Below are 12,634 nucleotides of genomic sequence, written 5' to 3'. Positions count from 1 at the left end.
ATTCTAACGTGATTTGTGTAATTTTTTTTTATTTTAAGGGAAGTTCGCTGCTCACTCAGGAACTATCCAGCAACCAATAGTTACTGGAAAGAGTAAGTGTTCTTCGGATCACCCTCACAGGTTCCAGTAAATAGAGGTTCAGGTCGCAGGGGCCCTAGGTCGAGTACGCCAGCACCATATCGGTGTGATCAGGTCGTATTGGTCGGCGTGGGCGAGTGAGTGGGGTACTCGGTAAACCGCCACCGTCAGCCTATTTTGGACATTTGGTTTGCGTAAGGGTTGGCTGGATAAAGCAACACTTTCGAACTATGGGGGCCACTTGTTCAGGTAGGGGGCGATCAACCTCGGTTCGGGTTGATTCAGTGAACCGACCAATTGGGTCGGCAAGGTATGTAATGTGTGAGAAATACGGAAGTCACACAGAAGCTTTATGTGATGAATGGGAGAGAATGACAGTACATGACGGGGAGAAATTCCCAAGAGTAGGTAGCTTCAGCTCAGAAGTGTTACAAAATTTAAGGAGGAGGATATGTCTCATTAAATCAACAAAGAGACGAATCAAACATTACGATTATTTGCAGTTGTGGCAACAGGAAGGTGACATACAGAGAGGATTGGCTCAGGCGGCGGGATCTGGCCCTATCAGGAAACTGATCGCCACGGCCCCACCACCACCATATATATCAGGAGAAAAATTGGTTGCGGAGAATGACGCATTAAGGTGTAACAAACAACAAACTCTTAGCAACTGTGTAAATGTTAAAGATAATGTTAACCAATTAACCAATGCAAGTATTAACCCGTGCAAGTTGTACCCTGTTTTGAACTTCCCTCAGGAGTGTGATCAAGAGGACGAATCGGCAACAATTTCAGCGCTCTCTCTAGCAGCCACCATAGCAGAGACCACAGTAGGCACAGCTCAACCCCCGAGATTAGTAACGAAAGCCCCTAGCGGAGGGATAGGTGAGGTCGTATCAACGGGTAAGTACGGCACCATACACTATGCTGAAACTATTTCACCACAGCCTGTAGAATCTACACAGGATGAGGTTGTTAGAGTTAATCCTGTTAAGGTAATAGTAGTTCCAAATGGGAAAACAGACACTTCAGGAGTCACTCCTATTAGAAACATTGCCATGTACACCCCATTTTCCCGAATGGAATTAAGGACCATAGTGTCTGAATTCCCTGACCCTAGAAAAGACTTAGTTGCCAGTCAAAAATACATCAGAGACTTAGGTAACACTGTAGAGCCCAACAATAAAGACTGGCAGATATTGCTGAGAGCATGTTTACCCTCCAATGTCGACGCAGCTCAATTTTTAGCTGACTGCGGATTAGATCAGGATGTACCTCTTACAGATGTGTACAACAAAGATAATGTAAAAAGAATAAGCTTACAGTTAAAAGAGTATTTCCCAGCGGTAGTCAGATGGAACAAGATATTCTCCATTAAACAGAAGGAGTCAGAGACAGCTGCAGAGTATTTTCACAGAGCATTATCAGAAATGGCAAAATACACAGGCATAGAGGACATTAAAACAAACACAAACCATCGAGAAGTAGCAGTATCGGTACTGATGGATGGTTTGAAAGAGTCATTGAAGACTAGGATACAGACCACACAACCATGTTGGCGAGGTCTGTCTGTGGCTACTTTGAGAGAGGCTGCTATTGATCACGATAGGAACATCACCAGACACAGGGAACAACAAGGTGATAAATTAATGGCCGTAAGTATACAGGCCCTGACCACAGGGCAGCCTTTGTTTGTATCACCAAACCCTGTGGGTAAGTCAAGTGTGGTTACTTGTTATTCTTGTCATAAACAGGGACACATGGCACGAGATTGTAGAATGAAGAATTCACGAAACTCATACCAACCCCCTAGACAACGACACGACACACGACATTGGGAGCAAGGTCCGCAGAAACGGAGTTATGAGCCACATACAGGGGAAACAAAAAGATACCCCCCGAACAGAGACTGGCAAGCCTCTGGTAGCTCCCAATTAACTCCATCACAAGTAGTTGCTGCCAGCGGGATTCAGGGAGGTCACCATACCCAATAGGGGTGTGGCCATACCTGTAATCTGCAGCCAGTAAAATTGATTGCAAGCCTTGAAAGTGAACCAGAAATTGCAATCAATGTAGCTGGTAAATCATTAAACTTTCTTGTAGACACAGGGGCGGCCAAATCAGTGATAAATTCGACAGTGGGCATGAGAACCACTGGTAAGACAATTCCAGCCATAGGGGTAACGGGAGTAGTCCAGCACTACCCTGTTAGCAAACCAGCCGAGATTACAGTAGGGCCTTTACATACCAAGCATTCCTTTTTGCTGGCTGCATCGGCACCGACCAATCTCCTGGGAAGAGACTTACTGTGTAAAATGGGGTGCGTCATTTATTGTACTCCTGAAGGTGTATTCTTGGACATACCTGAGAATCACGCTCAGGAAGTGCGAGACATGTTAGACTCCCCATCAAAATTAATGTCACATACCATTATGACAAATAGGACTCCATCCCAAGTAGAAGAAATGACATCTCAGATACCAGAGTCACTTTGGACTAAAGATGGACAGGACACTGGATTAATGGCAAACGTAGCTCCGGTAGTTGTACAAGTAAAAGATGGTAGGATAGCTCCAAAAATCCCACAGTACCCTCTGAAGCCTGAGGTGGAGTTAGGAGTGTATCCCGTAATAGAGCGCTTGCTACAACAGGGCATTCTGGTAAGAACGTCCAGCACTGCCAATAGTCCCATCTTCCCTGTTAAAAAGAGTGGGGGGAGGGGTTACCGGCTAGTGCAGGATCTAAGGGGGATTAACAAAATAGTTGAGAGTCAGTTCCCCGTAGTGCCAAATCCAGCTGTCATCCTAATGCAAATCCCTCCCACTGCGAAATTTTTCACTGTTATTGACCTCTGCTCCGCTTTCTTTTCGGTACCTCTGCACCCTGACAGTCAATATTTGTTTGCATTTACATACAGAGGAGTCCAATACACATGGACTCGATTACCACAAGGATTCATAGATAGCCCAAGTATATTTTCTCAGGCTTTGCATGATTGTTTACAGTCTTTCCAACCAGTGAGTGGATCAGTATTAATACAGTACGTGGATGATCTACTACTGTGTTCTGATTCATTGGAAGCATCCCTGAAGGATACGAAACAGCTCCTGTTTCATCTTTCAGACACAGGACACAAGGTTTCCAAAGACAAGTTGCAATTATGCCAAACTAAGGTAAAATATTTGGGACACTGTTTAACACAAGGACTGAGACACCTGACCGCTGATAGAATTCAAGCAATTAGAGACATGACTCTGCCACAAACCCAGCAACAGATCAGAACATTTTTAGGAATGTGTGGGTATTGCCGTAATTGGATCCCAGGGTTTTCCATTTTAGCGTTACCTTTGCAGGAGATGGTCTCCTCAAACAAACCTGATCGGATTTCGCATACAGACGAGTCTGAGACAGCATTTGAGAGACTTAAACAGTGCCTAACGCAGGCACCAGCATTAGGTATGCCTGACTATGGGAAACCCTTTGAACTATACGGAACAGAAAGTGCTGGTTGCGCGGCAGGCGTACTAACCCAAAAGCACGGTGATGCCAGCAGGCCGGTAGCATATTACAGCGCTCAGCTAGATACGGTAGCGCGATCCCTCCCCACATGCTTGCGAAGCGTTGCTGCGATAGCATTGCTAGTAACGAAAAGCGAAGACGTCGTGCTAGGTCACAACCTCACAATTCATACACCACATGCAGTGTCAGCCTTGTTAAATTCTGCCCAAACCAGACACGTCTCATCAGCGCGGTTTACAAGATGGGAATTGGCACTAATGGCCCCCGTAAACATCACCATAAGGAGATGCAGTGCATTAAATCCTGCAACATATCTCCCAGGTGTGTCTGGACAGACCCAAAGGGTGGAGGATGAGAGTACTGGGGAAGGAGGATTTAATACAAAGGAAGACACTCATGATTGTATGGAATATTTGACCCAAAATTTTACCGCAAGGCCTGACATCAGTGACAACCCACTGGAAGATGTAGAACTTACGTTCTACACGGACGGTAGTTGTCATAGACAGTCAGACTCGGGAGACTTGTGTACTGGATACGCAGTCGTAGATGACCAAGGCACCATAGAAGCGGAACCGCTAGGCCCACCTCACTCAGCCCAGGTTGCTGAACTGGTCGCCCTAACCAGAGCATGTGAATTGGCTAAGGGAAAATCAGCCAATATCTACACCGATTCTAGATACGCATTCGGGGTAGTCCATGATTTCGGAGCCCTATGGCGCCTCAGAAATTTCATGACGGCAGCTGGTACACCGGTAGCGCATGCAGCTCACATAAAAAGGCTTCTAACAGCGATACAGGAACCCGACAGAGTGGCTGTTATCAAATGTAAAGCACATACATATAGCCAAGACCCAGTATCACTTGGTAACAGCCGAGCAGACGAAGCTGCTAAATTAGCAGCTGCTACCCCCAGACAGACAGACACCACACAACTGATGGTATTTAATACCATCAACACACAGAAGTTGTGTGAAATGCAAAATTTGTGTTCCACACAGGAAAAGGCAGTCTGGAAGGCAAAGGGATATGGCCAGGAGTCCTCAGGACTCTGGACGGATGGACACGGTAAACCAGTGGCCCCCAAAGCATACCTTCCATGCTTAGCTGAGACAGCTCACGGGCTGACTCATCTGGGCAAGGAAGGGATGTGCAAGTTGGTAAGAGCATATTGGTGTGCCCCAGGATTCTCCTCTCATGCGAGTAAAAGAGCCATGTCATGCCTTACCTGTTTGAGAAAGAATATTGGAAAGGCAATACCTACAGAACCATCCCATATCCCACCTGCCGGCGGCCCTTTCCAGGTAATACAGATTGACTTCATTCAATTACCCCCTTGTCGAAATTTGAAATATGTACTTGTTTGTATAGATGTTTTTTCAAATTGGGTCGAAGCATTTCCGGCGGCCACAAATACCGCTATGTTTACTGCTAAGAAAATTGTGCAGGAATTTGTATGTAGATATGGTATCCCTAGAATTATCGAAAGTGATAGGGGTACCCATTTTACAGGTGATGTCTTTCAAGGAATGTGTAAGTTGATGGGAATTGATAGCAAGCTGCACACTCCGTACCGTCCACAGGCGAGTGCGAAAGTGGAAAGAGTGAACAGCACTATTAAAAATAAACTGAGTAAAGTTATGGCAGAGACAGGATTGACATGGCCAGAAGCTTTACCCATTGTATTGTACAGTATCAGAACCACTCCCAGGTCCCCTCTTAATCTGTCTCCCTTTGAAATCTTGTTTGGTCGACAACCGCATGTCATGATTAACCCTCAGGATGATTTGAAATGTAACAATGAAGTGACTGTAAAATACTTGATTAACATGAGTAAACAGTTAAGGAATCAAAATGATAATCTGAAGTTAGTGATTCCTGATTTACCAGATAGTAATTGTCATGACATTGAACCCGGGGATTATGTAATGATACGGAATTTTCTACGCTCAGGTTGCCTTATTGACAGATGGGAAGGACCATACCAGGTCTTATTGACTAGCACTACAGCATTGAAGGTTGCTGAGAGAGAGACTTGGGTTCATTCGTCCCACTGTAAAAAGGTTGCTGATCCAGAGAGGTCCCGTGATAAGGAACAGACGGTAGAGGTTGTATCACTGGAGTGTCTGTTCCAGGAAGATTGAGGCGGCACCTGAGCATTGAAAATCACAAGACCAAAAGCAGTTGTCGATCCCCTGTTCCCTTTTATTGTTTTTCTCCAACTTCCCATCCCCTCTCCCTCAAATTATTTTTTTTCCCCCTTCTCATTCTTCTCCGTTTCCTCCCACAAGATGGACTTGCCCCAAGAGACTGTGATCCGGATTTTCCTGTTGACCTTGATGTTGACCAGAGCAGTCTGTTCCGGCGAGAGTACCATGGAGGTCGAGAGAGGTTCTGGAATGGGTTCTGATGACAGAGATGGAGGCGTAGTTTTCCAAGAACAACATAATCAACAAGCAAAGGCGAGTATCAGAAAACGATCCGATAGCATTGACCATAGAAGGAATTGTGAAGGATTGTTAGCTGAAGAAAACTGTATCTGTCGGCTCTGTAACAATGTCATCGAGGATGGGTGCATAAAGAAATGCCAATCCAGTTTTAATATCCATATGGACCGGCATCCATTGAGTGACTATCACTCCTTAGTGGGTAGTGTGTTAAATAAAACAGATTGTTGGGTATGCTCTCAAGTACCTCAAGGTCATAGCAAATCAGGGCTAGTACCATTTCCTTTAACGTTAGGGGAGGTACTTGAGTTAAGTGGTGGGAGACCGGTGGACAGGAGGTTTAATATCTCCAGTCCTCCTAGTTTGAAGCTCCACCAATACCATGTGGATAGGTCCCTATTATGTTTCAACATCTCCAATCCCCGAAAGCCGGGAAATTGGGAAGTGTCATGGAGTAACCAAACCATGACCTTTTCGCATAGAGCAGATAGAATGCCTACAGATACAGAGCTTGTACGCCACATAGCCAGTAGAGGAAAATCTTTCCGGTATAGGTATACCTTAGGAAATAGGATTACTAGAGTTGGAGAGGTATCACCAGGATACTGTGCACATATCATACAACCTGATACGTGTACTAAGCAGATGGAAGAATTAGGGTTAGGAGATTTCACATGGAAGGTGTGTAATATGGTTATGTCCTACTCCGTCCCATATGTTCTCCCCGATGATGCATATTTCATATGCGGGAGAAAGGCGTACAAGTGGCTTGCCCCAAACTCTGAAGGATTGTGTTATATTGGAAAAGTACTGCCTGAAGTAATGACTGTATCACATGACAAAATGAAAGACATACACCGTGGTGCCCAAGCTCCTTATACTCACACCCATTACGAGCACGTTGTTAAAAGGCACCTGATAGAGAAGACAGAGCATCCGGCCTCTGATCTGATAAGTGAATCCACCGGGATTCAATTCTTAATCGCGTTAGATTTCACCCGCACCGCTAGAGGAGTGCTGAATTATAAATACATATCGGCGCTCGCAAATTTGTTAGATAATATCACTGAAATGTATGATGACACATTTAGGTATACTGGAAGGGAACTTCAAGCTTACAAAACAGAACTGGTACAGCATAGAATGGTTCTCAATTACCTCACAGCAGTGACAGGCGGATATTGTGTCACACTGGCAACACAATACGGCGTGATATGTTGCACGTATATTACGAATAGCACCGAGGATCCGGTCGAGGTCATAGACCAAAAGATGGACGATATTCTCCAACTGAAGTGGGAATTTCGCAGGAGACACAATCTCACTCTTGCTGCTGTAGGTAATGAGCTGACTGGTTGGGTGTCATGGTTGAACCCGCGAAATTGGTTTTCTGGTTTAGGAGTCTGGGCTCAAGGAGTCATAATGGATGTTGGGAAGTTTCTCCTATGTATCTTAGGTGTTGTCATATCGATTGGATTGATATTTAGATGCGGTCAGGCTTTAATGAAGTGCAAACACCGTACAAGGGTAATGAGTTTGAGGAGTGAGGAAACTGTAATTCCAATGGATTTGATTTATGACCCAAATGTAGAAACAATGATGTGATGAAAATGCGATTTCTACGGTCCGTTTCTTTCACCTGTTTTTCCGTTTCCTCCAAGGTAAAAAGACCCACTTGGACGAGGAATTTGATGAGCCGATATACAGACAACAGAGAGATTAAAGAAGAAGTTTTGACAACCTGATACACAGATTCTTGATGAACTATGCCATGGATCCCCAGTTTCCCTAGAAATTTTAAAATTACGCTAGCCCAACACTTTTGTAAATCTATGGACATTGACAGCTTTTGCTCGCACCTTATGGGCAAAAGCACAAAGAAGACTGCATTCAACAGACACCAAACAAGACCTCAATCGACGAATGTACATTTACCTGACATAGAATACCACCGCATTTACCGTAATTATGTCTTTTCTTCATTTCTACAACCCTCAGGTAATGACACACATAGTCGATAGGGAATACAGGCACAGATATCAGCAATCACATATCTCCCCCATTCATGTATCATCAACTAAAATGTGCTCCCCCATTTTGTTACAACCAAAGCCGAAAAGAGCTCGGTAAAGTTTGACAGCCCATCCACAGACCCGTACCACGGGATAAGAAGGAATTCAAATGTATACTTCGCAATACCTCGAAGCTTGATTTAAAACACGTACGGCACGATGATACATGACCCCCAAGCACGGATTCATACACACATGCTTCTGCTATCTCACTAGGTCATACCCTTTTCCTACCTTCTCCTCTCCTCCCCTACCCAACCATGTAAATGTATTAACCCCTGACATATATTTTTCTCTTTTGAAATGTTTTAAAAGGTGGCAGTTATTATTGACTGCCAAAGGGTGGACTGTCAAAGTCAGAAAAATATCTCTATACACACTGCCATATTTGCACCTCATTCTGGTCCGCGCTGCGCATGCGTGCGCTCTCCCGTGCGTGCGCATACTCACAGTCGCGGGCACCCTCAGGCGCACGGTATGCGTATTTACGGTAGAGTTTATGTGATCGTAGCGTGCGACTCAATCGTTACATATTTTCAGTAATAATGTATTTTGTAGATCATGGTCCCTTTGATAGATTCTGAAAGTTTAGTTAATATAGCATGTTCCTGAACAGAGAGATCCCTCTTTGTATTGTACGAAGGGTCTAACAGGGGTCATACAGTGGTGTTTAGTACCCATCGGAAGAGTATTTAAATAGCAATATTCCGGTGTTGGTTTGGAGCGGATTAATCGCTCGTGCGAATAGTTATGGACATAAGAAGTTTATGTCCATTTACTATTATTTGTTCTTATTTAGTCATGCGGCGGGAAACTCAGTATCCCACCCACCTGAACAGTTGGAAGCAGTCACAGCCCACCTGTATGAATCAACCTATGACCTTTTGTTATAATGCGAAGCCGAATTCCTGTGTCCAATGAACAATGAGATTGTAGGGACCATTGAATTGTATTGTGTGTGGGGCATAAATAGGCAGGCCGACCATATCCAGTTCACTCTCTTCAACGGTTCTCATTGCTGATAATCGGGAGCTGGATATCGAGGCGCATGCGATCGTTTCCCCTTGTGCGTAAGTGTTTCTCCGCAACTATATTGATCTTCTTGTTATTGTGGGCCAATTTCTCTCTCTCTCTCCCTTCTCCTCTTTTTCTCTTATTTTTCCTTAAATAGTAATTGTATTATATTTCCTGTGTAGTTATCTGGTTAGGTAGTCTATGTTATATTGTAGTGTATGATTTGTATTTGTATTAATTCTTTTGCAAGTATATCATTCAAAATATATACATATTAGGCGTTGGACCCTAAGCCCAGGTATCTGTGTATTTCTTATAAGTGTCTAGTATTCTCAGAGCGTCGGTGACGCTCAAACAGCTTTTAAGGTAATAAGGTTATACTGTGTTGCATTTACACTCTAACATTACACTAAGGTTTTACTGCACAATACACTGTTTATGGTTCAGATACAAAGGTTTAATATAATGAGCGTCAGCGCCGCTGGTGATCTCCTCGTGGTCCCGAGCGTCCGCTACGCTATAGCGAATCATTACGTTAGTCAACAGCCAATAACGTGCCTGCCTGTGATCTCTTGGCCGTGAGTGAACGTGACGCTTGAGCGTCTCGATCACGGCAAAGCGATTGTTACGCAACTAGCGTACCCTTACGGTACTTCATACGTAGATAGCGTACAGTGTTCTTAGACCTCATAAAGGGTATTATATATGATAAATATTTAGCTTTATCAATACCTTGTCTAGAATGTTAGCTCTTGAGGCAAAAAAAAAACCCAAAACAACGTTTCTGTCCGTCAGCGATTTCCGAGTACGGTCACACATTTATCCCTGAGATTGTTTATCCTAAAAAGAAAACGGTTAAAATAAAAGTCCCTGGTTTTTGTTTTTTTAATTATTATTATTATCATCATCATCATCATCATCATCATCACTATTTAATACATACTATTATCAAACTCCTGTATAATGTTCATTTATGACTAATAAGAGCACGAAAATGCCACCCAGGGCCGATAACTTTTTTGGGTGGAGTGTGGACAGTTTATAGGAAGCCCAGATGGTTATTTACCCAGAGGCGTAACTAGAGTTTTCGGAGCCCAGGGCAAGATGAAGAGTGGCGCCCCTCTCCCCCCCAAAAAAAAACACACCAAAAGAAGTATGTGCGCGATGAAAAAATGGGCGTGGCCCAATTGCCCCACAGTGCCAGATACATATTGCACCACAGCGCCAGATACAATGCCCCACAGCGCCAGATCCACAGTGCCAGATACAGCGCCCCACAGTGCCAGATACATGCCCCACAGTGCCAGATACATGCCCCACAGTGCCAGTTACATTGCCCCACAGTGCCAGTTACATTGCCCCACAGTGCCAGTTACACTGCCCCGCAGTGCCAGTTACACTGCCTCACAGTGCCAGCTACATTGCCCCACAGTGCCAGATACATTGCCCCACAGTGCCAGATACATTGCCCCACAGTGCCAGATACAATGCCCCACAGTGCCAGTTACATGCCCCACAGTGCCAGTTACATCCCCCCCCCCCCCGGTCACTCACCGCTTCCTTCCCGTTCCCTCTGTGGCTGTGCTATGTGAGGGGAGGAGAGCGCAGCGCCTCTCCTGCCCCTCAACGCTCCAGGTCTCCGGCGGCATCTATGTGGCGCCGGTTCGCTAGCCAATCAGAGCTCGCGGACCGGCAGCCAATCAGAAGCCGGTCCGCAACCTCTGATTGGCTAACGCCGCCGGAGACCGGACACACGCAGCGCTGCCGGCAGCGGCGGTGAGGACATTGAGGGGAGGGAGAGACACTGCGCTCTCCCCCCCTCATATTGCGGCGTGACGGGGGCAAGTGGGCATGATGCCCTGGACGGCGGCGGCGCCCCCCACTGCTGGGCCTGCCAAGGCGCCCAGGGCACGTGCCCCACTCCGCCTACCCTAGTTACGCCTCTGTATTTACCCGCTGCATTTGCTGGCTACCGGCGGGGACTCGGATAGGTGCAGTGTGCCCATGCCAAACGCAATCAACATTTTTCTCATTGGCCTGTATGAAGCAAACAGGAGTCTATGGCCGATTAACCTGTCATTCCGCTGAGGTACAGTAAGACATCTTTCAACTTTTTGTACACCAACAAAAATAGCAATTTTAGGGTTTAGGCAGCCCGAGCCTTCTAGATTAGTAACGCTCCCCCTCGCCTCCTGCTCACTCTCATTTCTCTCATTTCTCTGTAAACATGCTGTAAATGACAGGAAGATGGCACGGCATGCTGGGACTTTTAGTTCTACAGTAACTGCTGGAGAGGTAACCATTTTTTGTTACAAACCCTCCCTGGTTTATAGACTAGGGGGCAGATTCAAAGCCTGCATTTAATTGTCAGCCCTGAGCTATCCAATGAAGAGGGTGCACTTAACGTAGAATTTTCCTTTCAGCCTCACGTAACGCAGAATCTATATACTAACGTGTGTTACCTGCAGATTTTCCAGTCGAGTAATAACTGAGTACAGTAGCTGAGGTGTTACAGGAGCTTTACCCGCGCTGTAAACACAGCGTGTTGAATCTTCCCTTAGGGGCCATATGTAGAAATTATTGGGTTTTAGACCCGAAAATTTAATTTCTCTGTAAATTTGTGTGCTATATAAATAATTTATTATCTCAGCTATTCACAGCAATAAGAAATTAACATTCGGCAGGATGTATCAAACACCACATTTCTTACATCTGTTTGTAAAACACTCAAAACAAATATCCTGGTTGTGTCACATCCGCATGGCATATATCAGATGATTCCGGGAGAGAGAATAAAATCTTCCTGATGAAGCCCTCACAAGGATGTCACCTGAAACAACACTCTTACTGTGCCTCTTGTCAGGAATTCCTCTGGGCTCTTCACGAGGGACAGATCAGTTGTCTCAGTCTAAAGTGTTCTTCTGCTTCAAAATGCACTGTATTATGTTATCACTGCTCAATGGGGGTCATTCCGAGTTGTTCGCTCGTTGCCGATTTTCGCAACGGAGCGATTAAGGCGAAAATGCGCATGCGCATGGTACGCAGTGCGCATGCGCTAAGTAATTTACCACAAAACTTAGTAGATTTACTCACGTCCGAACGAAGAATTTTCATCGTTGAAGTGATCGGAGTGTGATTGGCAGGAAGTGGGTGTTTCCGGGCGGAAACTGGCCATTTTCTGGGAGTGTGCGGAAAAACGCAGGCGTGCCAGGATAAAACGCGGGAGTGTCTGGAGAAACGGGGGAGTGGCTGTCCGAACGCAGGGCGTGTTTGTGACGTCAAACCAGGAACGAAACGGGCTGAGCTGATCGCAGTGTAGGAGTAAGTCTGGAGCTACTCAGAAACTGCTAAGAATTTTATATTCACAATTCTGCTAATCTTTCGTTCGCAATTCTGCTAAGCTAAGATTCACTCCCAGAGGGCGGCGGCCTAGCGTGTGCAATGCTGCTAAAAGCAGCTAGCGAGCGAACAGCTCGGAATGAGGGCCAATGTCAACTTTAACAT

The sequence above is a fragment of the Pseudophryne corroboree genome, chromosome 11 (genome assembly GCF_028390025.1).
Source record: "Pseudophryne corroboree isolate aPseCor3 chromosome 11, aPseCor3.hap2, whole genome shotgun sequence".
Lineage (NCBI taxonomy): Eukaryota > Metazoa > Chordata > Amphibia > Anura > Myobatrachidae > Pseudophryne > Pseudophryne corroboree.
This window is presented reverse-complemented; position numbering follows the sequence as displayed.